The sequence below is a fragment of the Salvelinus namaycush genome, chromosome 3, assembly GCF_016432855.1.
Source record: "Salvelinus namaycush isolate Seneca chromosome 3, SaNama_1.0, whole genome shotgun sequence".
Lineage (NCBI taxonomy): Eukaryota > Metazoa > Chordata > Actinopteri > Salmoniformes > Salmonidae > Salvelinus > Salvelinus namaycush.
Genome location: NC_052309.1, coordinates 59,794,449 through 59,818,438, shown reverse-complemented (window position 1 = coordinate 59,818,438; position 23,990 = coordinate 59,794,449). Strand labels below are relative to the sequence as shown.

Below are 23,990 nucleotides of genomic sequence, written 5' to 3'. Positions count from 1 at the left end.
AGACGGCCAGACTGTTTCTCACACGAGCAGAAAATCTCACCCGGAAAATGTTCAGACAATAAGGCCTCTTTTTGCCTGACATATGCTGTTTTTGGGGGGGCTTTTATGTATCTCTGCAATGGTATTATAAAAAGTCAGGACAGGAATACATCAGTCTTCAATGCACCATCTGACAAGTTGTTCTATAGAGGAGCGTGAAGAAAAGTTAAACACATATCCTGTCTCACATCTCCAATACATTGCTAGATGTTTGTTTTTTTCCTTCATTTTTATTCAAGAGCGCATAAAGAACATGTACCATACATACACAACATATCTTTGCTGTCTTTACAAAGGAGCGTAATTACATTCACATGTTAAAACCTCTGCAGGATCGATGAGCTAACGTAGGCTAATGTGATTAGCATGAAGTTGTAAGTAACAAGAAAATTTCCCAGGACATAGACATATCTGATATTGGCAGAAAGCTTAAATTCTTGTTCATCTAACTGCACTGTCCAATTTACAGTAGCTATTACATTGAAAGAATACCATGCTATTGTTTGAGGAGAGTGCACAGTTATGAACTTGAAAATATATTAATAAACCAATTAGGCACATTTGGGCAGTTTTGATACAACATTTGTAACATAAATGCAATGGTTCATTGGATCAGTCTAAAACGTTGCACGTACACTGCTGCCATCTAGTGGCCAAAATATAAATTGCGCCTATATTCCCAAGTCATATATTGACCTTTCTCTTGCAAAGATGATGGGGGGGAAGAAGAAAAAAAATCATTTTTTTCTTTGTATTATCTTTTACAAGATCGAATGTGTTATATTCTCCTACATTAATTTCACATTTCCACAAACTTCAAAGTGTTTCCGTTCAAATGGTATCAAGAATATGAATATCCTTGCTTCAGGTCCTGCACTACAGGCAGTTAGATTTGGGTACGTCATTTTCGGCGAAAATAGTAAAGAAGGGTCAGAGTACATTTTATAGAGCAAATATTTCAAGAGTCTGAATAAGAATACAATTTGGATAAAGCCACAGAAAAACAACAAACAAACACAAAAAACTAAAATTACAGAATAAGACCAGGATCTCTGACCAGACACCTTCATTCCTATGCTGTCTATGTTACAAAATGTATGTAATTCTCTCCATGTTAGCAAGTTCCCTGCATAGACCTAACCACATATCTTTTGAGGGTGCATGTTCATTTTTCCGGCATTTTGTTACACATTTCCTTGCTGCTGCTAAAAGATAATCTATCAATTTAAGTGGAGATGATTGGAGTGTAATTCACACGAACAACACCTAGAAGGAGATGGGTCTGGTTGAATAATAATATCTGTGAAGTACTGTATAAAATTTAGAATTTCAGATCAAAAAGACTGGATTTTCAGACATTGCCAAAATATATGTGATAAAGTACCTTACAAAGTACCATGTAGAGCATATTCCTTTTTTCATTTTGAATTGAAACTCCCTTGTTCGGTTACTTGTAGTGGCTTTATTTAGTGTTTTCCATATATTCCCCCAGCTCTCCTCTGATATCTGCACCTGTAATTCAACCGGCCATGAGTTCCTAAGATTATCTAAAGATAATATTTGCATGTTAAGGATATTGTTGTAATATCTCTACAAAGCCCTTTCTCTTCCCATTCCCTAAATCCTTGGGCCATAGTAGTAGGAAGAAAGGCTGGGTTGTGGAATATAGGTGAGTGTCTAGACATGTCATTACTCAGTTTATATTGGCGTTGAACCTTCCTCCATGTCTTCAATGTAGGAGTAATAATTGGGTTTTGTTTAATCCTGTCAATAAAAATCTACTATGAAGAGAAGTCAATGTAAAGACATATCACAATATTGACTCTCAATTTCAAGCCATGACACATTTAGCAGGATTTTTAAACAGGAAGCATTGGAAACAGATAAAGCAGTCTTGGTAAGACATTCATTTTCACTGAAGCAACCTGACTTGCTAGAGATATAGGGAGGGTCTAGAACTTCAGTGATTTTACTAATCACAGGTGGGTAGTTCAAAGCATATAGTCTGACGTAATATTATCACCCAAGTAACGCATGCTTGTATCAGTCCACTTAAATGCATAGTTGTCTTTGATACTTGAGGGTGCATCACCAAATGTCATCATTGCAATAGTTTTACCAACGTAAATGTTACAGCCTAATGTAGCACCATACTCACCTAGTAATTTGAATATATTTTGAATCATTGTCTCAGCCTTATGTACAGGATGACATTGTCTGCATATAGAGATATCTTGTGTTCATTTGGCCCCACCTGCAGACCATGAATGTTTATGGCACTTCGAATAGCTTCCGCCAGAGGTTCTATACTAAGTCCAAATAACAGTGGCGAGAGACAACCTCCTTGACGATTTCCTCGTTGTAGTGAAAAGGAATGAGACATATTCCTATTCGTTCTAACAGATGATTTTAGACTTGAATATATCAACTCTATCCATTTCAAAAAGCACTCCCCAAAACCAAACTTCTTTAACGTTGCTAAAAGAAAAACCCAAAACCCCGTAATTCTTCCGGAAATTTTCCATGGGAAGTTAAGCTCGGGAATTTGGGGAATTTTGCTTAAATTCATCAAAAAAGTTAGCTTATAACAGCCAACCTTTTTTGTGGGATACACATAAGGCAATTCTAGGTCTTGTGGCATATTTTGGTTAAACTATCCCCAATTCAATGGAATTTCAACCTTCTGCATGCACAGTGCATTCTTCCATCACATGTGCAGTGCACTCTTCCATCACATGTACAGCTGATTCTCAAGATCTTGCACACACACCAATGAGATGCTATTGAGCCCACATTACTACACTGTCTGAGCCAAGGACTACATGCTTTCTGGTAAATTTTGATTACAATACTGGTGGGGTGAATATATTTTATATGACATACATTATTTTTTGTCAACTAGTAAATAGGAGCCTACAGCAATTTGTGTTTAAATCATTTCTAACTGTTAACAATTTCTGCTAGTTACTTTTTGCTACCATGTGGGTTTTAGCTTGCTTGAGCCTGCTAACTGAGGAGTGTTAATTCACCTGTTTCCAAACATGGTTCATTTTAAAACATTTTTCTTACAAAGGAGTTGTTTAATCTAACTGCTTAACTATTTATCTGTACATGGAATTGTATTTGTTGTTTTTTTACTCATTTTTTCCCTAATCTTTACAGGAAAATGATACAGGCTCTATCTGATGTGTGGAGACATTTCACTGCAGCTAATGTAGAAGGAAAAGCTGTGTACATTTGCAAATACTGTGTCAAATCATATGTGAAGAATGATTCTGCAACAAAGATGCAGAATCATCTGGCAAAGTGCATAAAGTTCCCTCAGCGCCCACAATAAGCAACCTCTGACAAAAGTCCTTCTACGCCTATTCAAGGTGAAATTTATGAATCAGACACCTTATCGATAGCAAAAGCTCATGGTCCTCCTGGAATCAGATGTTTTTTTGACTCAATGCAGGAACGTAGTCAAAAAATGCTGCAACTGGTTCACCTCTGATGCTCACAGGCAATGTGTATTGGAAGAGATTTCTGAATGTTCTTCGCCCAGCATACACGCCTCCAACCAGCCATGCTTTATCTACTCATTTTCTGGCTGCAGAGTTCAACAGAGTTCAAGTGAAGGTCAAGCAAATCATAGAGCAAGCAGACTGTATTGCGATCATCTCTGATGGGTGGTTGAATGTTCGTAGGCAAGGAATAATTAACTACATCATCTCCACCCCTCAACCAGCATTCTACAAGAGCACAGACACAAGGGACAACAGACACACCGGTCTCTACATTGCAGATGAGCTGAAGGCAGTCATCAATGACCTTGGACCACAGAAGAGATTTGCACTGGTGACAGACAATGCTAGGAACATGAAGGCTGCTTGGTCTAAAGTGGAGTAGTCCTACCCTCACATCACACCCATTGGCTGTGCTGCTCATACATTGAATCTGCTCCTCAAGGACATCATGGCACTGAAAACAATGGATACACTCTACAAGAGAGCCAAGGAAATGGTTAGGTATGTGAAGGGTCATCAAGTTATAGCAGCAATCTACCTCACCAAGCAAAGTGAGAAGAATAAGAGCACCACATTGAAGCTGCCCAGCAACACCCGTTGGGGTGGTGTTGTCATCATGTTTGACAGTCTCCTGGAGGGGAAGGAGTCTCTCCAAGAAATGGCCATATCACAGTCTGCCGATATGGACAGCCCCATCAAGATAATCCTCCTGGATGATGCATTTTGGGAGAGAGTGGTAAGCAGCTTGAAACTCCTGAAATCTATAGCAGCAGTCATTGCACAGATTTAGGGAGACAATGCCACCCTGTCTGATGTTCAGACAAATATGAGGTAGGTAGTTGGATGGATGGGCTATTTACAGATGGGCTGTGTACAGCTGCAGCGATCGGTAAGCTGCTCTGACAGCTGAGGCTTAAAGTTAGTGAGGGAGATAGAAGTCTCCAACTTCAGTGATTTTTTCAATTCGTTCCCGTCATTGGCAGCAGAGAACTGGAAGGAGAGGCGGCAAAAGGAATAATTGGCTTTGGGGGTGACCAGTGAAATATACCTGCTGGAGCGCGTGCTACAGGTAGGTACTGCTATGGTGACCAGTGAGCTGCGATGAGGCGGGGCGTCACCTAGCATAGACTTGTAGATGACCTGGAGCCAGTGGGTTTGGCGACGAATATGAAGCAAGGGCCAACCAACGAGAGCATACAGGTCGCAGTGGTGGGTAGTATATGGGGCTTTGGTGAAAAAACGGATGGCACTGTGATAGACTGCATCCAATTTGCTGAGTAGAGTGTTGGAGGCTATTTTGTAAATGACATCGCCGAAGTCAAGGATCGGTAGGATAGTCAGTTTCACGAGGGTATGTTTGGCAGCATGAGTGAAGGATGCTTTGTTACGAAATAGGAAGCCGATTCTAGATTTAATTTTGGATTGGAGATGCTTAAAACCTCTACGGACCACCCATCCCGGATCCGGGATCATTCTCATCAGAAAAGCTGACTAGCATAGCCTAGCCTAGTGCCACAGGGATATCATATAATATAATTTCATGAAATCACAAGTCCAATACAGCAAATGAAAGATAAACATCTTGTGAATCCAGCCAACATGTCCGATTTTTAAAATGTTTTACAGCGAAAACACAACATATATTTATGTTAGCTCACCACAATAGCCTAACACACAACGCCATTTTTTCACCGCAAAGATAGCTTTCACAACACCCACAAATAGAGATAAAATTAATCACTAACCTTTGAACAACTTCTTCAGATGACAGTCTTATGACATCATGTTATACAATACATTTATGTTTTGTTTGAAAATGTGCATATTTATAGCTACAAATCGGGGTTTTACATTGCCGCCATGGTCACAAATGGCACCAAAATGTCCGGAGAAATTTTAGACAGCCACGTAATCTAACAGAAAAACTCATCATAAACTTTGCTGAAAAATACATGTTGCACATATAATTAAAGATACACTGGTTCTTAATGCAACCGCTGTGTTAGATTTAAAAAAATAACTTTAGTACAAAGCACAGCATGCAATAATCTGAGACAGCGCTCAGCCATTGTCCGCCATGTTGGAGTCCAAAGAGTCCACAAAAATACGAAATAACATCATAAATATTCCCTTACCTTTGATGAACAGAATGCAGTGTCAGGAATCCTAGTTCCACAATAAATCGTTGTTTTGTTTTAGAATGTCCATTTCTTCTGTCGAATTAGCAACTTTGGCTAGCATGGTGTAGCTCACGTGTACATGAAGATTTTACGCATGAAGGAAAAATTCAAAAAGTGATAATAAAAGTCGAATAAACTGGTCAAACTCAGTTGAGAATCCATCTTTAGGATGTTTTTCACAAATATATCCAATAACGTCCCAGACGGAGCATTTCTTCGTGTCTACCTAACGCATTGCAGACAACGATATGAGAAACCTAAGTGCGTAGCCGAATACTGCCAATATGGCTGACCTCTCACTCCAATGACTCTCATCCGGTCACAGAGAAGGCTAGACACTTCATTCCACGTTCTACTGCCTGTTGACATCTAGTGGAAGGCGTATGAAGTGCATACAGATCCATAAATACAAGGCAATTGAATAGGCGATGCCTTTCACAGAGACCCATTTCAGAATTTTCACTTCCTGTTTGGAAGTTTGCCTGCCAAATGAGTTCTGTTTTACTCACAGATATAATTCAAACAGTTTTAGAAACTTCAGAGTGTTTTCTATCCAATAGTAATAATAATATGCATATCATATGATCTAGGACAGAGTATGAGGCCGTTTAAATTGGGCACAATTTTATCCAGAAGTGAAAATGGCGCCCCCTATTTCCAAGAGGTTATTAACCAAGAGGTTAATGTGAGTCTGGAAGGAGAGTTTACAGTCTAACCAGACACCTAGGTATTTGTAAGTCAGAACCGTCCAGAGTAGTGATGCTGGATGGGCGGGCAGGTGTGGGCAGCGATCGGTTGAAGAGCATGCATTTAGTTTTACTTGCATTTAAGCGCAGTTGGAGGCCACGGAAAGAGAGTTGTATAGCATTGAAGCTCGTCTGGAGGTTAGTTAACTTTTACCGCCTCAGAAACCCGGATCCGGGAGCACCCCCCACCACCCCCACCAGTAAAAAAGCTGAATAGCATAGCTAACATAGCGTCACAAGTAAATACTAGCATCTAAATATCATTCAATCACAAGTCCAAGACACCAGATGAAAGATCCACTTCTTGTGAATCCAGCAATCATTTCTGATTTGTAAAATGTTTTACAGGGAAGACACAATATGTAAATCTATTAGCTAACCACGTTAGCAAAAGACACCATTTTTCTTTGTCCACCATTTTTTCTCTCCACCAGTAGCTATCACCAATTCGGCCAAATAAAGATATTGATAGCCACTAACCAAGAAAAAACCTCATCAGATGACAGTCTGATAACATATTTATTGTATAGGATAGGTTTTGTTAGAAAAATGTGCATATTTCAGGTAGAAATCATAGTTTACAATTGCACCCACCATCACAACTCGACTAGAATAAATACAGAGAGCAACGTGTATTACCAATTTACTCATCATAAAACATTTCTTAAAAATATACAGCGCACAGCAATGGAAAGACACAGATCTTGTGAATTCAGACAATATTTCAGATATTCTAAGTGTTTTACAGCGAAAACACAATAAATCGTTATATTAGCATACCACATGTGCAAACGTTACCCGAGCATTGATTCAAGGCTAAAAGAGCGATAGCGTTATCATCACCAAAATATATTAATTTTTTCACTAACCTTCTCAGAATTCTTCCGATGACACTCCTGTAACATCATATTACACAATCCATATAGAGTTTGATCGAAAATGTGCATATTTAGCGGCACAAATCGTGCTTACACAATGGAAATAGTGTCCAACTACTCAAGCAATCTGCCCGGCGCCATGTTGGAAAGACACCTATTTTTATCAAAAGCTATTCATAAACTTGACTAAAAAAATAAAAGTTGGATATCAATTGAAAGACAAATTAGTTCTTAATGCAATCGCTGAATTACATTTTTTAAATTATCCTTACTGTGCAATACCGGGTGCGCCAAAGCGAAGCTACCCCAAAGAAAATGGCGGAATATGCGTTTAACATTTTTCTACAGAACAACGATTTATCATCATAAATAGTTCTTACTATGAGCTGTTCTTCCATCAGAATCTTGGGCAATGTATCCTTTCTCCGGTCTAATCGTCTTTTGGTCGAAAGATGTCCTCTTGTCCCGTCGAAATGGCCACTAACGTTCGGCATCTACAGGAAAAGTGTCCAACTCTTCAAAGTGCGTCACAAAGAAATGCCTCAAAATCGCACTAAACGGATATAAATTGCTATAAAACGGTTTAAATTAACACAGTGTCCAAAGAAGGGCCAGAAGTATACAGAATGGTGTCGTCTGCGTAGAGGTGGATCAGAGAATCACCAGCAGCAAGAGCGACATCATTGATGTATACAGAGAAGAGAGTCGTTCTGAGAATTAAACCCTGTGGCACCCCCATAGAGACTGCCAGAGGTCCGGACAACAGGCCATCCAATTTGACACACTGAACTCTGTCTGAGAAGTAGTTGGTGAACCAGGCGAGGCAGTCATTTGAGAAACCAAGGCTGTTGAGTCTGCCGATAAGAATGTGGTGATTGACAGAATCTAAAGCTTTGGCCAGGTCGATGAATACAGCTGCACAGTATTGTCTCTTATCGATGGCGGTTATGATATCGTTTAGGACCTTGAGCGTGGCTGAGGTGCACCAATGACCAGCTCGGAAACCAGATTGCATAGCAGAGAAGGTACAGGTACGGTGAGATTTGAAATGGTCGGTGATCTGTTTGTTTACTTGGCTTTCAAAGACCTTAGAAAGGCAGGGTAGGATAGATATAGGTCTGTAGCAGTTTGGGTCTAGAGTGTCTCCCCCTTTGAAGAGGTGGATGACCGCAGAAGATTTCCAATCTTTGGGGATCTCAGACGATACGAGAGGTTGAACAGGCTAGTAAGAGGGGTTGCAACAATTGTCTATCCCGGCTGATTTGTAGGGGTCCAGATTTTGCAGCTCTTTCAGAACATCAGCTATCTGAATTTGGGTGAAGGAGAAATGGGGGAGGCATGAGCAAGTTGCTGTGGGGGGTGCAGGGCTGTTGACCAGGGTAGGGGTAGCCAGGTGGAAAGCATGGCCAGCTGTAGAAAAATGCTTATAGAAATTCTCAATTATCATGGATTTATCGGTGGTGACAGTGTTTCCTAGCCTCAGTGCAGTGGGCAGGTGGGAGGAGGTGCTCGTATTCTCCATGGACTTTACAGTGTCCCAGAACTTTTTGGAGTTTGTGCTACAGGATGCACATTTCTGTTTGAAAAAGCTTGCCTTTGCTTTCCTAACTGCCTGTGTTTATTGGTTCCTAACTTCCCTGAAAAGTTGCATATCGCGGGGGCTATTCGATGCTAATGCAGTACGCCACAGGATGTTTTTGTGCTGGTCAAGGGCAGTCAGGTCTGGAGTAAACCAAGGGCTATATCTGTTCCTGGTTCTACATTTTTGGAATGAGGCATGCTTATTTAAGATGGCGAGGAAAGCACTTTTAAAGAATAACCAGGCATCCTCTACTGACGGAATGAGGTCAATATCCTTCCAGGATACCCGGGCCAGGTCGATTACAAAGGCCTGCTCGTTAAAGTGTTTTCGGGAGCGTTTGACAGTGATGAGGGGTGGTTGTTTGACCACAGACACATTACCGATGCAGGCATTGAGGCAGTGATCGCTGAGATCCTGGTTGAAGACAGCAGAGGTGTATTTGGAGGGCAGGTTGGTTAGGATGATATCTATGAGGGTGCCCGTGTTTGCGGATTTAGGGCTGTACCTGGTAGGTTCATTGATAAGATTTGTGTGAGATTGAGGGCATCAACCTTAGATTGTAGGATGGCCGGGGTGTTAAGCATGTCCCAGTTTAGGTCACCTAACCGCACAAGCTCTGAAGATAGATGGGGGCAATCAATTCACATTTGGTGTCCAGGGCACAGCTGGGGGCAGAAGGTGGTCTATAGCAGGCGGCAAGCGGCAATCATCACAACAAACTGTTGGTCAAAGATTGATGAATTAGTCCAGCATTAAGGTCCCAATTATAATCATAAATCCAGGTAGTTTTAAGTCCTTAAGAAGAAGGGGTCGCTTCAGTAGTCAATGTGGACTAGGCAATGTTCCACGGTTGATTTAGGCTACTTCTTGGGCCTTGAGTCCTTCTGTCTCTCACTCCTTCTGAGACCAACAATTTGCCACATAGTCGGCATATTTTTTCGTACCCTGTCCTTGGATCTGGAAGGTGGTGTAATCCCAATGGAGCGCGGGAAGGACTCGGAATCAGGTACAGAATCAAAGATGTGGGTCTTGCTCTCATGGGTGACACCCAGCTTCGCAGGGAACATCAGAGAGTATGTGATGTTTTTGGCAGCCAATTCTCTCTTGATCCCGTCGTAATCTTTTCTCTTCTGCAACAACTCTGCAGAATAGTGATTGAAGATAGACATGCGCTTGTCCTTGTAGAGTAGTTCTCCCTTGGTTCTCGACAGATGCATTATCTCGTTTCGTTGAGAAGGCGCACGATGATAGCGCTGGTTCTCTGTGTGTCCTTTGCTCCTGGCCTGCTCTGGGCTGCAGGTGCCATTCTGTGGGCCCTCTCCATGACAGCATCGATTTCCAAGACCTCCCTCGGCATCGTGTCCACAAATGTAGACAATTTCTGCACCCTTTCTGCACAAAAATGTAAACATTAATACGCCGCGAAAAGTTTTCCAACAAGTCTCCCTTCTTTTGCAATTCCTCTACTTGGCCCATCAAGTAATGAATAGCCTGATCTTGTTGCTTTTTGTCATGTTCTTCATTTTCTTTTCAATGTGAGTCATCTGTTTATAATTTTTCTCCAGAGTAGCCTTCATGCCATCGATAGAGATTTGCATTTTGTCGAGTGAGGTGGCCGTTTTCCTCGTCAAAATAACTTCTGTTCTGCCCTGAGAGATGAACCTCCGCCATCTCTGTCTCAACATCCAGCTAAATCTACACTTCACTGTTTTCCAAAGTGGTGTCTGTTTCTTGCCTGACAGGTGAAGCTGTGTCCAGACAAGTCTGACTAATCAAGATATCAAGTGATCAGCTGCATCTACCCCAGCATATGGTTTAGATACATGGTATCTTTACCTTCCCCTCTCCTTCATCGGCAAGCAGATCCAAGGCTGTCTTTATCCAGCCAGTCTCTCCACACCCATGGCTCCTGCCTCATCAGGCAGGATCAAGGATCAAGGAGGGAAGGATCAAGGGAAGGATCAAGGAGGGAAATGGCGGGCATTTGACATATGTTCAGATGTAGTGCTGGGCTAAATCCATGGGAAATATTACACTGTGGAAATGATATCTCTGAGGCTTTCCCACTCCCACTCGTCCCCACTAATTCAGTCCATCTCGGTCTTTGTCTCCCGTCCTCATCCCCCGAAAGTTTGAAAAGCTGCACTTTCAGAGACTAATGATGTGTTGAGCACAGTTCAGAACTTTAAAAAAACAAGATTCGATTTTCCACTCGTTTTATCTCTTTTTACAGTGCCTGGAACATCTCTTCCATTTTTTCCTTTAGTAACGATTCAATACGTATCTAGTTCCATGGGCTGCTATACGATACAGAAACAATACGTTTTAGTTTGAAATGATTTGGTAAGATTTGGTTTGATTAGAGGAACAAATCGATGCGATACACTGCGATAAACATATTCATTTTCCATTCTAAACTAAAATCGGCTGCTGATGGAGCTCATGAGCTGGGCCTCTGAGCTGGTTCTGTTTAAGCTAACGTCTGTGTGTTTGTGTGTGCCGCGTGCATGCATGCAAAAGTGTAAAGACCATTTGGAAGTTTTGACCAACTTGGAGTGAGCTTCTCTTCTTTTCCTGCTTCAACCATGCAGTGTGGGTAGCAAAAGTGATCGCTGTCCTTGTTATGAAATCCTCAACTTTGCCCTGTATATCTAAGAATGACATCTCCTTCTTGGTCAAACAGCCTTTACACAGCCTGGAGGTGTGTTGGGTCATTGTCCTGTTGATAAACAAATGATAGTCCCACTTATTTATGCTGCAGTAGTTTATGTGTCGGGGGGCTAGGGTCAGTTGGTTATATCTGGAGTACTTCTCCTGTCTTATCCAGTGTCCTGTGTGAATTTAAGTATGCTCTCTCTAATTCTCTCCTTCTCTCTTTCTTTCTCTCTCTCGGAGAACCTGAGCCCTAGGACCATACGTCAGGACTACCGGGCATGATGACTCCTTGCTGTCCCCAGTCCACCTGGCCTTGCTGCTGTTCCAGTTTCAACTGTTCTGCCTGCGGTTATGGAACCCCTACCTGTCCCAGACCTGCTGTTTTCAACTCTTAATGATCGGCTATGAAAAGCCAACTGACATTTATTCCTGATTATTATTTGACCATGCTTGTCACTTATGAACATTTTGAACATCTTGGCCATGTTCTGTTATAATCTCCACCCGGCACAGCCAGAAGAGGACTGGCCACCCCTCATAGCCTGGTTCCTCTCTAGGTTTCTTCCTAGGTTTTGGCCTTTCTAGGGAGTTTTTCCCAGCCACCGTGCTTCTACACCTGCATTGCTTGCTGTTTGGGGTTTTAGGCTGGGTTTCTGTACAGCACTTCGAGATATTAGCTGATGTACGAAGGGCTATATAAAATAAACTTGACTTAGCGCAAACCAGATGGGATGGTGTATCGCTGAGTAGCCATGCTGGTTAAGTGTGCCTTGAATTCTAAATAAATCACTGACAGTGTCACCAGCAAAGCACCATCACACCTCCTTCATGCTTTACAGTGGGAACCACATATGCAGAGATCATCTGTTCACCTACTCTGCGTCTCTCAAAAAAAAACTCAAATTTTGACTCATCAAACCAAAGGACAGATTTTCACTGATCTCATGTCCATTGCTCGTGTTTCTTGGCCCAAGCAAGTCTCTTCTTATTATTGTTGTCCTTTAGTTGTGGTTTCTTTGCAGCAATTCGACCATGAAGGCCTGATTCACGCAGTCTCCTCTGAACAGTTGATGTTGAGATGTTTCTGTTACTTGAACTCTGAAGCATTTATTTGGGTTTCAATTTCTGAGGCTCTAATGAACTTATCCTCTGCAGCAGAGGTGACTCTGGGTCTTCCTTTCCTGTGGCGGTCCTCATGAGAGCCAGTTTCATCATGGCTCTTGATAGTTTTTGTGACTGCACTTGAAGAAATGTTCAAAGTTCTTGAAATTTTCCACATTGACTGACCTTCATGTAATGATGGACTGCCATTTGCTTTGCTGTTTTTGCCATAATATGAACTTGGTCTTTTACCAAATAGGGCTATGTTCTGTGTACCAACCCTACCTTAGCACAACACAACTGATTGGCTCAAAGGCATTAAGAAGGAAAGAAATTCCCACAAATTAACTCTTATCATGGCACACCTGTTAATTGAAATTACTTCAAATCAAATTTTATTTGTCACATCTGTCGAATACAAGAGACCAATAGACCTTACCGTGAAATGCTTACTTACAAGCCATTAATCAACAATGTAGTTCAAGAAATAGAGCTAAGAAAATCTAAATCAAAAAGAAAAAAATCTAAAAGTAACACAAGAAATGAATATAACAATAACAAGGCAATACACAGGGGGTACCGGTACCGAGTCAATGTGCGGGGCTACAGGTTAGTCGAGGTAATTTGTTAAGTGACTATGTATAGATAATGAACAGCGAGTAGCAGCAGTGGGGGAGGGTCAATTTAAATCGTCCGGCCATTTGATAAATTGTTCAGCAGTCTTATGGCTTGCGGGTAGAAGCTGTTGAAGAGCCTTTTAGTCCAAGACTTGACGCTCCGGTACCACTTGCTGTGTGTGCGGTAGCAGAGAGAACAGTCTATAATTGGAGTCTTTGACAATTTTTGGGGCCTTCTTCTGACTCCGCCTAGTACATAGGTCCTGGATGTCAGGAAGCTTGGGCAGTACGCACTACCTTCTGTACCGCCTTACGGTCAGATGCCAAGCAGTTACCATACCAGGCAGTGATGCAACCGGTCAGGATGCTCTCGATGGTGGAGCTGTAGAACCTTTTGAGGATCTGGGGAGCCATGCCATATCTTTTCAGTCTCCTAGGGGGAAAAGGCATTGTCGCGCTCTCTTCACAACTATCTTCGTGTGTTTGGACCATGATAGTTCGTTGATGTGGACACCAAGGAACTTAACTCTCGACCCGCTCCATTTCAGCCCCGTCGATGTTATTGAGGGCCTGTTCGGCCCTTCTTTTCCTATAGTGCACGATCAGCTCCTTTGTCTTGCTCACATTGAGGTAGAGGTTGTTGTCCTGGCACCACACTGGCAGGTCTCTGACCTCCTCCCTATAGGCTGTCTCATCATTGTCTACGATCAGGCCTACTACTGTTGTGTCGTCAACAAACTTAATGATGGTGTTGGAGTCGTGCTTGGCCACGCAGTCGTGGGTGAACAGGGAGTACAGGAGAGGACTAAGCACACACCCCTGAGGGGCCCCAGTGTTGAGGATCAGCGTGGCAGATACATTGTTGCCTACCCCTACCACCTGTGGGCAGCCCGTCAGGAAGTCCTTGATCCAGTTGCAGAGGGAGGTGTTTAGTCCCATAGTCCTTAGCTTAGTGATGAGCTTTGTGGGCGCTATGGTGTTGAATGCTGAACTGTAGTCAATGAGCAGCATTCTCACATAGGTGTTCCTTTTGTCCAGGTGGAAAAGGGCAGTGTGGAGTGCGATTGAGAGTCTGTCATTTGTTTATCTGTTGGGGCGGTATTGGGAATTGGAGTGGGTCTAGGGTTTCTGACGTAATGGTGTTGTGAGCCATGACCAGCCTTTCAAAGCACTTCTTGACTACCGATGTGAGTGCTACGGTCCGGTAATCATTTAGGCAGGTTACCTTCGCTTTCTTGGCCACAGGGACTATTGTGGTATGTTTGAAACATGCAGGAATTACAGACTTGGTCAGGGAAAGGTTGAAAATGTCAGTGAAGACACTTGCCAGTTGGTCCGTGCTCGCTTTGAGTACACGTCATGGTAATCCGTCTGGCCCCGCGGCTTTGTGAATGTTGACCTGTTTAAAGGTCTTGCTTACATCGGCTACGAAGACCGTGATCATGCAGTCGTCCAGAACAGCTGATGCTCTCATGCATGCTTCAGTGTTGCTTGCCTTGAAGTGAGCATAAAAGGCATTTAGCTCGTCTGGTAGGCTCGCGTCACTGGCAGCTTGCAGCTGGGTTTCCCTTTGTAGTCCTTAATAGTTTTCAAGCCCTACCACATCCGACGAGCATCAGTGCCGGTGTAGTAGGATTCAATCTTAGTCCTCTATTGATGCTTTGCCTGTTTGATGGTTTGTCTGAGGGCATAACGGTATTTCTTATAAGCGTCCGGATTAGTGTCCCGCTCCTTGAAAGCGGCAGCTCTAGCCTTTAGCTCGGTGCGGATGTTGCCTGTCATCCATGGCTTCTGGTTAGTATATGTACGTACGGTCACTGTGGGGACAACGTCGTCGATGGACTTATTGATGAAGCTGGTAATTGAGGTGGTATACTCCTCAATGCCATTGGATGAATCCCGGAACATATTCCAGTCTGTGCTAGCAAAACATTCCTGTGGCGTAGCAGGTGACTACCTCATTGATTCCAGGTGACTACCTCATGAAGCTGGTTAAGAAAATGCCAAGAGTGTGCAAAGCTGTCATCAAAGCAAAGAGTGGCTGCTTTGAAGAATCTCAAATATAAAATATATTTTGATTTGTTTAACACTGCAGCTTATGCTTTCAGTGCTAGATTAATTATCTGATCCTTTGATTGGATGGACAACATGTCAGTTAATGCTGCAAGAGCTCTGATAGGTTGGAGGACATTCTCTGGAAGTTGTCATGATTACTGTGTAAGTCTATGGAAGGGGGTGAGAACCACGAGCCTCCTAGTTTTAAATTGAAGTCAATTTACCCAGAGGAGGACGGAAACTAGCTGTCCTCCTGCTACACCATTGTGCTACCCTACAGAATGATGTTGGGGCTACTGTAGACATTCATTGCAAAACTGTATGTTTGAATCAATTATTTGGTGACGTGAATATATTTAGTATAGTTTTATCTAAAAAAGATAACTTTTTTTATGTTTCACTATTTTTATGAAACTCACTGAGGAGGATGGTCCCTTCCTCCTCTGTGGAGCCTCCACTGTTGTAGGATCAATGACTGTCAACACAACAATTACATGCTTAGTTCGACACTGAAGGAGAGGACGCAGTTGTCACAAAGGGTGAGAGGTATTTTCGGAAGGTAGAAAGTAATTTGAGCAAAAAAATCTGTGAACCAGCGATTCGGAACATTTGACTCGATTTCTTGGCCAATGCATGCTACATTTGGACCAGTTTGGGGTCTCGTAGACCAATGCACCCGTCTGCACTCGTATCTTAAACATTTGAACATTTGAACATGGTGAATCGTTACATCCCAACCCTCTTAGAAAAAAATACGCTAAATAGAAGCATATAGGGTTCTTTGTTTTGTCCCCTTAGGGCAACCCTTTTTGGTGGGTTCTTCATTGAACCCCCTGTGTATGGTTCTGCCTAGAACCCTCTATAAAGGGTTCTACTAAGAACCATTTTATAATCTCAAGGTTCTTGCTAGAACCCTCTATGAAGTGTTCTACCGAGAACCATTTCATCTTTGGAGGGTTTCTCCTAGAACGATCTATCAATGGTTCCACCAACCTTATTAGCATTTAAAATTACGTTATTTATGACAATAATTACATATACCATAAGGTCTTTCTTTGAGGGCCTAGTTATACACTAACACAGTGGTGTTAGATAACTCCTGGTTTACAGGCCACATCAGGTCAACTGGAACAACCATCCCAGTATCGGGTCCAATGAATCCACAGAATGGATTAGTTTGTTATTTATCTTAGTGTAGCATATCATTAATCAACCAATAAATGTACATGCAAAAACAGACATTAAAACAAACAATTCTGAATATCACCCTGCAGTAGAGCATGCTGGGAAATATGGCTCTATGAAGATAGAACCCTTCTTGCCTTCCAAAGAATCATCAAAGAACCCTTTCTTCCAAAAATGTTTTTTTAGGATGTTAAAGGTTCTAGGTAGAACCCTTTGCCTTACAAAGAACCCTTGTATTCAGATCAAAGCGGTTCTTGGTAGAACGCTATCCCTTTTTTCTACGAGTGCAGTAAAGGGCATATTGCTTAATGTCAAGTGATGGAAAACATGCATCAAAACGGGAAGGGGATGAGACCAAATGCCTTCTTTGCTCTGCTCTTTTGTCTCCTTCAGATCTGGTTTGCCTTTGTCAATGGATTCTCTGGTCAGGTTCTGTTTGAACGCTGGTGCATCGGCCTGTACAATGTGGTGAGTGTTTATCCGATTTACTCTCCTCTCTCCATTACTGTGAAAGAGCCTGTTTTATAATTCCCCTCCCCTGTTGCTCTCTGGCAAGAAAACCCATTTGCTGTGGCACCCCAGACGTGTTCCCCTTACTGCAGGACCATATCATCATATCCTGAGACATTTCCCATAAATTTATGACCTGCTGTTAAGTCCATATTCCCCTCGTGCCCCGAACTATGTACTGACTGTGGAAAGAACAACAGCCCCCCAAAGAGTGTAGTTAGCGAAGGTGGTCATTTGTGAATGATAAAGGAACAGGTTGAATAGAGCAGCACACAACCAGCTCTGGGCAACGGATGTCCCACAGGGTCCGGTTTTGGATCTAACGAATCTATGTTTCCTGTCTGTCAAATGAAATGAGTGAGCGGGCGGAAAGAATGTGTATTTTAACACTGCAACAGAAAATGTGAATAATACATTGTTTCGGGTTTCAACGAGGTGACGTGTAGCTTTACACCCTCTGTTAAGGATATACCCAAGTCCATAAACAAAAGCGAGTGAGGGAAGTGAGAGGAGAGACGTGGCCCGCACACCGTTGACGGAACGCTAATGGCAGTGATTTCATCGCCGACCAAGAAATTAGAACATAGTCACCGCTCTGGCTGTTTTTTTAAAGCGACAACAGTGGTGGGCTATTCTTTCACGTTACCTAAAATGCAGGGAAATTCCACCGGCTCTGTGGTAGTCTGTCGGAGTCAGTGGGATGCTCGGCACCCTGAATGAGAAACGATGCAGTGGAGCATGTCCTCCTGCATCCCACCAGCTCCAGCCTGCAGTCTGGAGCCTGCAGATGGGCCAGTGGGGAACTCACACCACTGACCCGCAGAGTCCCCACTCTGTTCTCTCATTCCTCTCTCTCTCTCTCTCTCTCTCTCTCTCTCTCTCTCTCTCTTTCTCTCTCTCAGCAGCTGCTGCAGAGTGAAACGTTACAACAGCACATAGAAATTGCACTAGCTCCGCGAAAATACCTGCTAACTAGTCAAGGGCGTCGCAGATGTTTGTCTGAGATGGCTTTTGCATATGAATGGAGTGTGTCGAATCAAAATAAATCTCCAAAAGTGCTACACGCTCAACAGCCTCCACTCAATAGAATCAGGGCAAGTCATAACTTCAGCATATGGCAATCAATGGCAAAAGATAAGCAAAGGAAAGTTTTTTGTTTTCAATAGGCTGTGTTCACTGTTTACAAAACAAAAAACAGTTTACAATGTTCAGAAATGTGGGATGAACTGGCCATGAACTGTCTAATGGACAATGATGTATATGAGAGGCTTTGAAGCCACTTATTGTACACCTCCATAGGAATGAATGGAATTCTACAGTATTTCAATTACATATATTTAAGTATTTTTGTTGTTGTGGTGGGGACAGTAACATTAGTCATCGAAAAAAAAAAAGTAATGTATGGAAAATGTTTTTATATATATATTTTTAATATATGTTTAGATCACATAATATTATTTCAAAGTATATATTAAGGTGTCTGTAATAGAATAAACATGTAGACATTAAAACATTCATTTCTATAGCTTCCAAAATATTTTTTCCAATGGTGAGGAAGTGCCAAGATGGAGGCGTGGTGGCTTTAACATCTAGTGTATAAATCATTTGCTAATGGACCGGATTAATTGTATCTTATTGTTGATCCTTTTCTTGGTATTGTTTGGCCCATAGTAAGCAAACTGTTTCTTTCCAGACTTTTCCCACATTTTGTTACATCACAGCCTTATTCTAAAATAATTTAAATTGTTCTTCACACAATACCCCATAATGACAAAGCAAAAACAGGTTTTTAAAAACCCTTTACTCAGTACTTTGTTGAAGTACCTTTGACGGTGATTACAGCCTTGAGTTTTCTTGGGTATGACGCTTCAAGCTTGGCACACCTGTATTTAGGGAGTTTCTCCCATTCTTCTCTGCAAATCCTCTCAAGCTCTGTCAGGTTGTATGGGTAGCATCGCTGCACAACAATTTTCAGGTCTCTCCAGAGACGTTGGATCAGATTCAAGTCCGGGCTCCGGCTGGGCCACTCAAGGACATTCACAGACTTGTCCCGAAGCCACTCCTGCATTGTCTTGGCTGTGTGCTTAGGGTCGTTGTCCTGTTGGAAGGTGAACCTTTGCCCCAGTCTGAGTTCCTGGAACAGGTTTTCATCAAGGGTCTCTCTGTACTTTGCTCCATTCATCTTTCCCTTGATCCTGACAAGTCTCCCAGTCCCTGCCGCTGAAAAACATCCCCACAGCTTGATGCTGCCACCACCATGCTTCACCGTAGGGAGGTTTCCTCCAGATGTGACGCTTGGCGTTCAGGCCAAATAGTTCAATCTTGGTTTCATCAGACCGGAGAATCTTGTTTCTCATGGTCTGAGAGTTCTTTAGGTTTCTTTTGGCGAACTTCAAGCGGGCTGTCATGTGTATTTTACTGAGGAGTGGCTTCCGTCTGGCCACCCTACTATAAAGGGCTGATTGGTGAAGCGCTGCAGAAATAGTTGTCCTTCTGGAAGGTTCTCCCATCTCCACAGAGGTACTCTGGAGCTCTGTCAGAGTGTCCATCGGGTTCTTGGTCTGACCAAGGGCCCTTTTCCCCCGATTGCTCAGTTTGACCGGGCGGCCAGCTCTAGGAAGAGTCTTGGTAGTTCCAAACTTCTTCCATTTAAGAATGATGGAGGCCACTGTGTTCTTGGGGACCTTCAATGCTGCAGACATTTTTGGGTACCCCTTCCCCAGATCTGTGCCTTGACACAATCCTGTCTCTGAGCTCTTTGGACAATTCCTTTGACCTCATGGCTTGGTTTTTGCTCTGACATGCACTGTCAACTGTGGGACCTTATATAGACATGTGTGTGCCTTTCCAAATCATGTACAATCAAATTGTTGAAACATCTCAAGGATTATCAATGGAAACAGGAAGCACCTGAGCTCAAATTTGAGTCTGATAGCAAAGGGTCTGACTACTTATGTTTTTTTTATTTCTAAAAACCTGTTTTTGCTTTGTTATTATGGGGAATAGTGTGTAGATTGATGAAGGAAAAAAATATGTAATCCATTTTAGAATAAGGCTGTAACGTAACAAAATGTGGAAAAAGTCAAGGGGTTTGAATACTTTCCAAATGCACTGTATACTGTGCTGTGAAAAAGTATTTGCCCCTCTCTGATTCTCTTTTTTTTTCTTCATATTTCTGACAGAACGTTATCAAATCTTCAACCATAACCTAATATTAGATAAAGGGAACCTGAGTAAACAAATAACACAAAATGTTGATACTTATTTCATTTATTTAATTAACAAAGTTATGCAACACCCAATGCCCCTCTGTGGAAAAGTAATTCCCCCTTACACTCAATAACTGGTTGTGCCACCTTTAACTGGTTGTGCTCTGTATCAGAGAATTCTAAAGGAGAATGTCAGGTCATCCATCCGTGAGCTGGAGCTGAAGCGCAGCTGTGTCATGCAGCAGGACAATGATCCTAAACACACAATAAAGTCTACATCAGAATGGCTGGAAAGCAACACATTTAAAGTTCTGGAATGGCCTAGTCAAAGTCCAGATCTAATCCCGAATTGAGATGTTGTGGCAGGACCTGAAACGAGCAGTTCATGCTCGAAAACCCACAAATGTTGCTGAGTTCAAGCCGTTCTACATGAAAGAGTGGGCCAAAATTCCTCCACAGCGATGTGAGACTGATCAACAACTACAGGAAGCGTTTGGATGCAGTAATTGCAGATAAAGGCGGCACAACCAGTTGTTGAGTGTAAGGGGACAATAACTTTTTCACACAGGGGCATTGGGTGTCGCATAACTTTCTCACATTAAAAAAGTATCAATATATTGTGTTATTTGTGTTTATCTAATATTATGTTTTGGTTTAAGATCTGATCAAATTCAGTGTCCAAAATATTCAAACATTTTGAAAATCAGAAAGGGGGCAAATACTTAGCTGAATAGGCCATCATTAGTGTCCGTGTTTTCACTAATGCAGTAATGGAATCAATTATGTCTTGTGAAGGTCCTTGTGATTAGGAAAAGCCTGGCTTTCATTAGGTTACTCACTTAGGAACGATAAGACTGTTTTCCCATCCGAAGTTGTATCTGATAGCGTCTTTGCTAACAGGCCGTTAGTTGAGTCTACTGGTCTTTTGAGTTTACTACCTTTATCCTCACTTCTGGGTTTTGTGATGGGAAATGTTGAACAATGCAAAGCAGTGTAGTTTAATTTGACATGTGTGTTTGTGTGTTTAGATTTTCACCGCTCTGCCTCCTCCCACTCTGGGAATATTTGAACGCTCATGCAGGAAAGAGAACATGTTGAAGTACCCGGGACTCTACAAAACCTCCCAGAATGCCATGGGCTTCAACACCAATGTAGGTCTTGTGTCTGAACGTTAGAGGAACATTGTCTCAACGATTCCTTCATTTTCTGTCATTCCACTTTTACCCCTCATGTTGTTTGTCTGGGCCACATTTCCATTCATAGTGTAGTAAATTCTTAAGTATTTTCTAAGCTTAAATAGGTTTACTAAGGTTTACTTAGCATCAACAAACAACAAGGGAGATATAAGACTGCAATCAACCAGGCGTTTTTTTCCCTTCAAACCTCTGTTCTGTCTCCAAATTGACATCCTTTACACACAATGGAGACGAAATGCTCCAAACTGATTTTAGGTCAGTCTAATGAAAGAGAGTGAATCTGCTCGTCTGTCCCAATTGGTCTGTGTCTTACGCGTGGGGTCTCTCCACATAATGATCACCAGTCTTACCAGGTGCAGTGGTCAGAGGGTGTCTGCCTGCCTGTCTCTCTGTCTATTGGGGGGGGCTGTCTGTTAGCTTTCCCCTGCTGTCTGTTAACAAAGATGTCTCCCCTTCTCCATGCCTGCCCCCATTCTACGGCCTTTAACCCCCCCCCATCCACGGCACACCGAGCCCCCTTACTTTACAGGCGTGGAGACCCGGTTAGTGCCGCATGGAGACAGAAAAAAAAATAAAGCCTGAGTGGCCATGGAGGTCAGGGGCGACAGGGGGAGTGGGGAGATAGCGGGCCAGAGAGAGGGGCGGAGGAGGCGGAAGGTTAAAGGGAGAGAGTGTGCTCTGCTGTGAGGATGTGATGGCATAAACTGTGGGAAATTATGATTGTTTTTTAAGCAATGGGCTGTTTGAACTGGAGGCCTTCTGCCTGGTCGGGCTGGCTTAGCCTAAGTACTGTAAATAAGATAACCCCAGTCTACTGGTCTCTCCCCAGAGAGTTAGTCTGCATGGGGTCAGTCACCTCACAGTTAGAGTTGACCCATGGACCTCAGCCGGCATGTCCCCCTCACAGCTTTTATTTCTGTTTGGGTGAGAGAAGGGCTCCATATGGCCAAGTGTTATATGACCCTCCAGGGAATAGCAGGGTGACATTGTGCAAGGCAGGCCGCAGTCTCAGTTTTGTGGTTTCAAGTCGCCCTGCAAATCAAGACTGTCAAAAAAACAGACTTGTTGATTCAAATTGGTTTTCCTCCATTTTCGATTGACCCCTTGCTAAAGCCCTGTAATAACGACTTGTCCAGGTCACCGTGGTGTTTTCACAGACCTGTCCACTCTTTCCCTCTGAAAAATTTCCATGCCTCATGGCCCGAGGAAAGGTGCGAAAATCCAGCAGGAATTTGCCCGAAACCCCTTTCTTTCTGCACGCCTGTCTCTTTTGTACACAACAGATACTGTCTGAGCGAATTAGGAGGTGAGAGAGAGAGGGCCAGGGAAGGGTGTGAAATATTTCAGGCGTTGCCGCCTGCACCACTGTGTCCTTTCATTTTTAATTGCATTTTCCTGACACTTAAGTCACTCAAATAAACCTCAGTCCCCCGATGTGGCCCCCAGTAATTACACCGCCTCACCATTTCCCTCCATTTACTCCTCCCCCACTCCCTCCTCTCCTCCCTCGCTTTGCGCAACAGCATTAAAGAGGAAGGACAGGAAATATTTGGCCCGATATAAACGGCATCCTTTCATGCTTTTTTAAGCAATTAGGTGCAGCACAATGGGCCCGAATCTTTTAGCCAGGGCACGAACATGGACAGGCCGGCATTCATGCCAGAGTTCTTAGCAATCTGCCGGGATACAGCGGTGGGGGGAGGGGAGTGAGGCTTCACTATGACAAATGATTATGAACATTTATTGATTTAATTAGCATTCATTAGGGTGCTGGGCATTTATAAAGGCTTATTGTTCCACACTGGGTTGTGTTGGGGCAGAGTGAGGAGGGTGATGTGAGGTGGGGTTGTTGTTCCATACTGGGTTTTGTTGGGGCAGAGTGAGGAGGGTGATGTGAGGTCTGGGTTGTGTTGGGGCAGAGTGAGGAGGGTGATGTGAGGTGGGGTTGTTGTTCCACACTGGGTTGTGTTGGGGCAGAGTGAGGAGGGTGATGTGAGGTGGGGTTGTTGTTCCACACTGGATTGTGTTGGGGCAGAGTGAGGAGGGTGATGTGAGGTGGGGTTGTTGTTCCACACTGGGTTGTGTTGGGGCAGAGTGAGGAGGGTGATGTGAGGTGGGGTTGTTGTTCCACACTGGGTTGTGTTGGGGCAGAGTGAGGAGGGTGATGTGAGGTGGGGTTGTTGTTCCACACTGGGTTGTGTTGGGGCAGAGTGAGGAGGGTGATGTGAGGTGGGGTTGTTGTTCCACAATGGGTTGTGTTGGGGCAGAGTGAGGAGGGTGATATGAGGTGGGGTTGTTGTTCCACACTGGATTGTGTTGGGGCAGAGTGAGGAGGGTGATGTGAGGTGGGGTTGTTGTTCCACACTGGGTTGTGTTGGGGCAGAGTGAGGAGGGTGATGTGAGGTGGGGTTGTTGTTCCACACTGGGTTGTGTTGGGGCAGAGTGAGGAGGGTGATGTGAGGTGGGTTTATTGTTCCACACTGTGTTGTGTTGAGGAGGGTGAGGTGGGGTGGGGTAGGGGTGGTGGA

General features: G+C 43.1%; 1 pseudogene; it reads left to right on the top strand.

The window, feature by feature from the left end:
- The window catches only part of LOC120043954, a 129,421-nt pseudogene that overhangs the window by 69,787 nt on the left and 35,644 nt on the right, over positions 1 to 23,990 (top strand).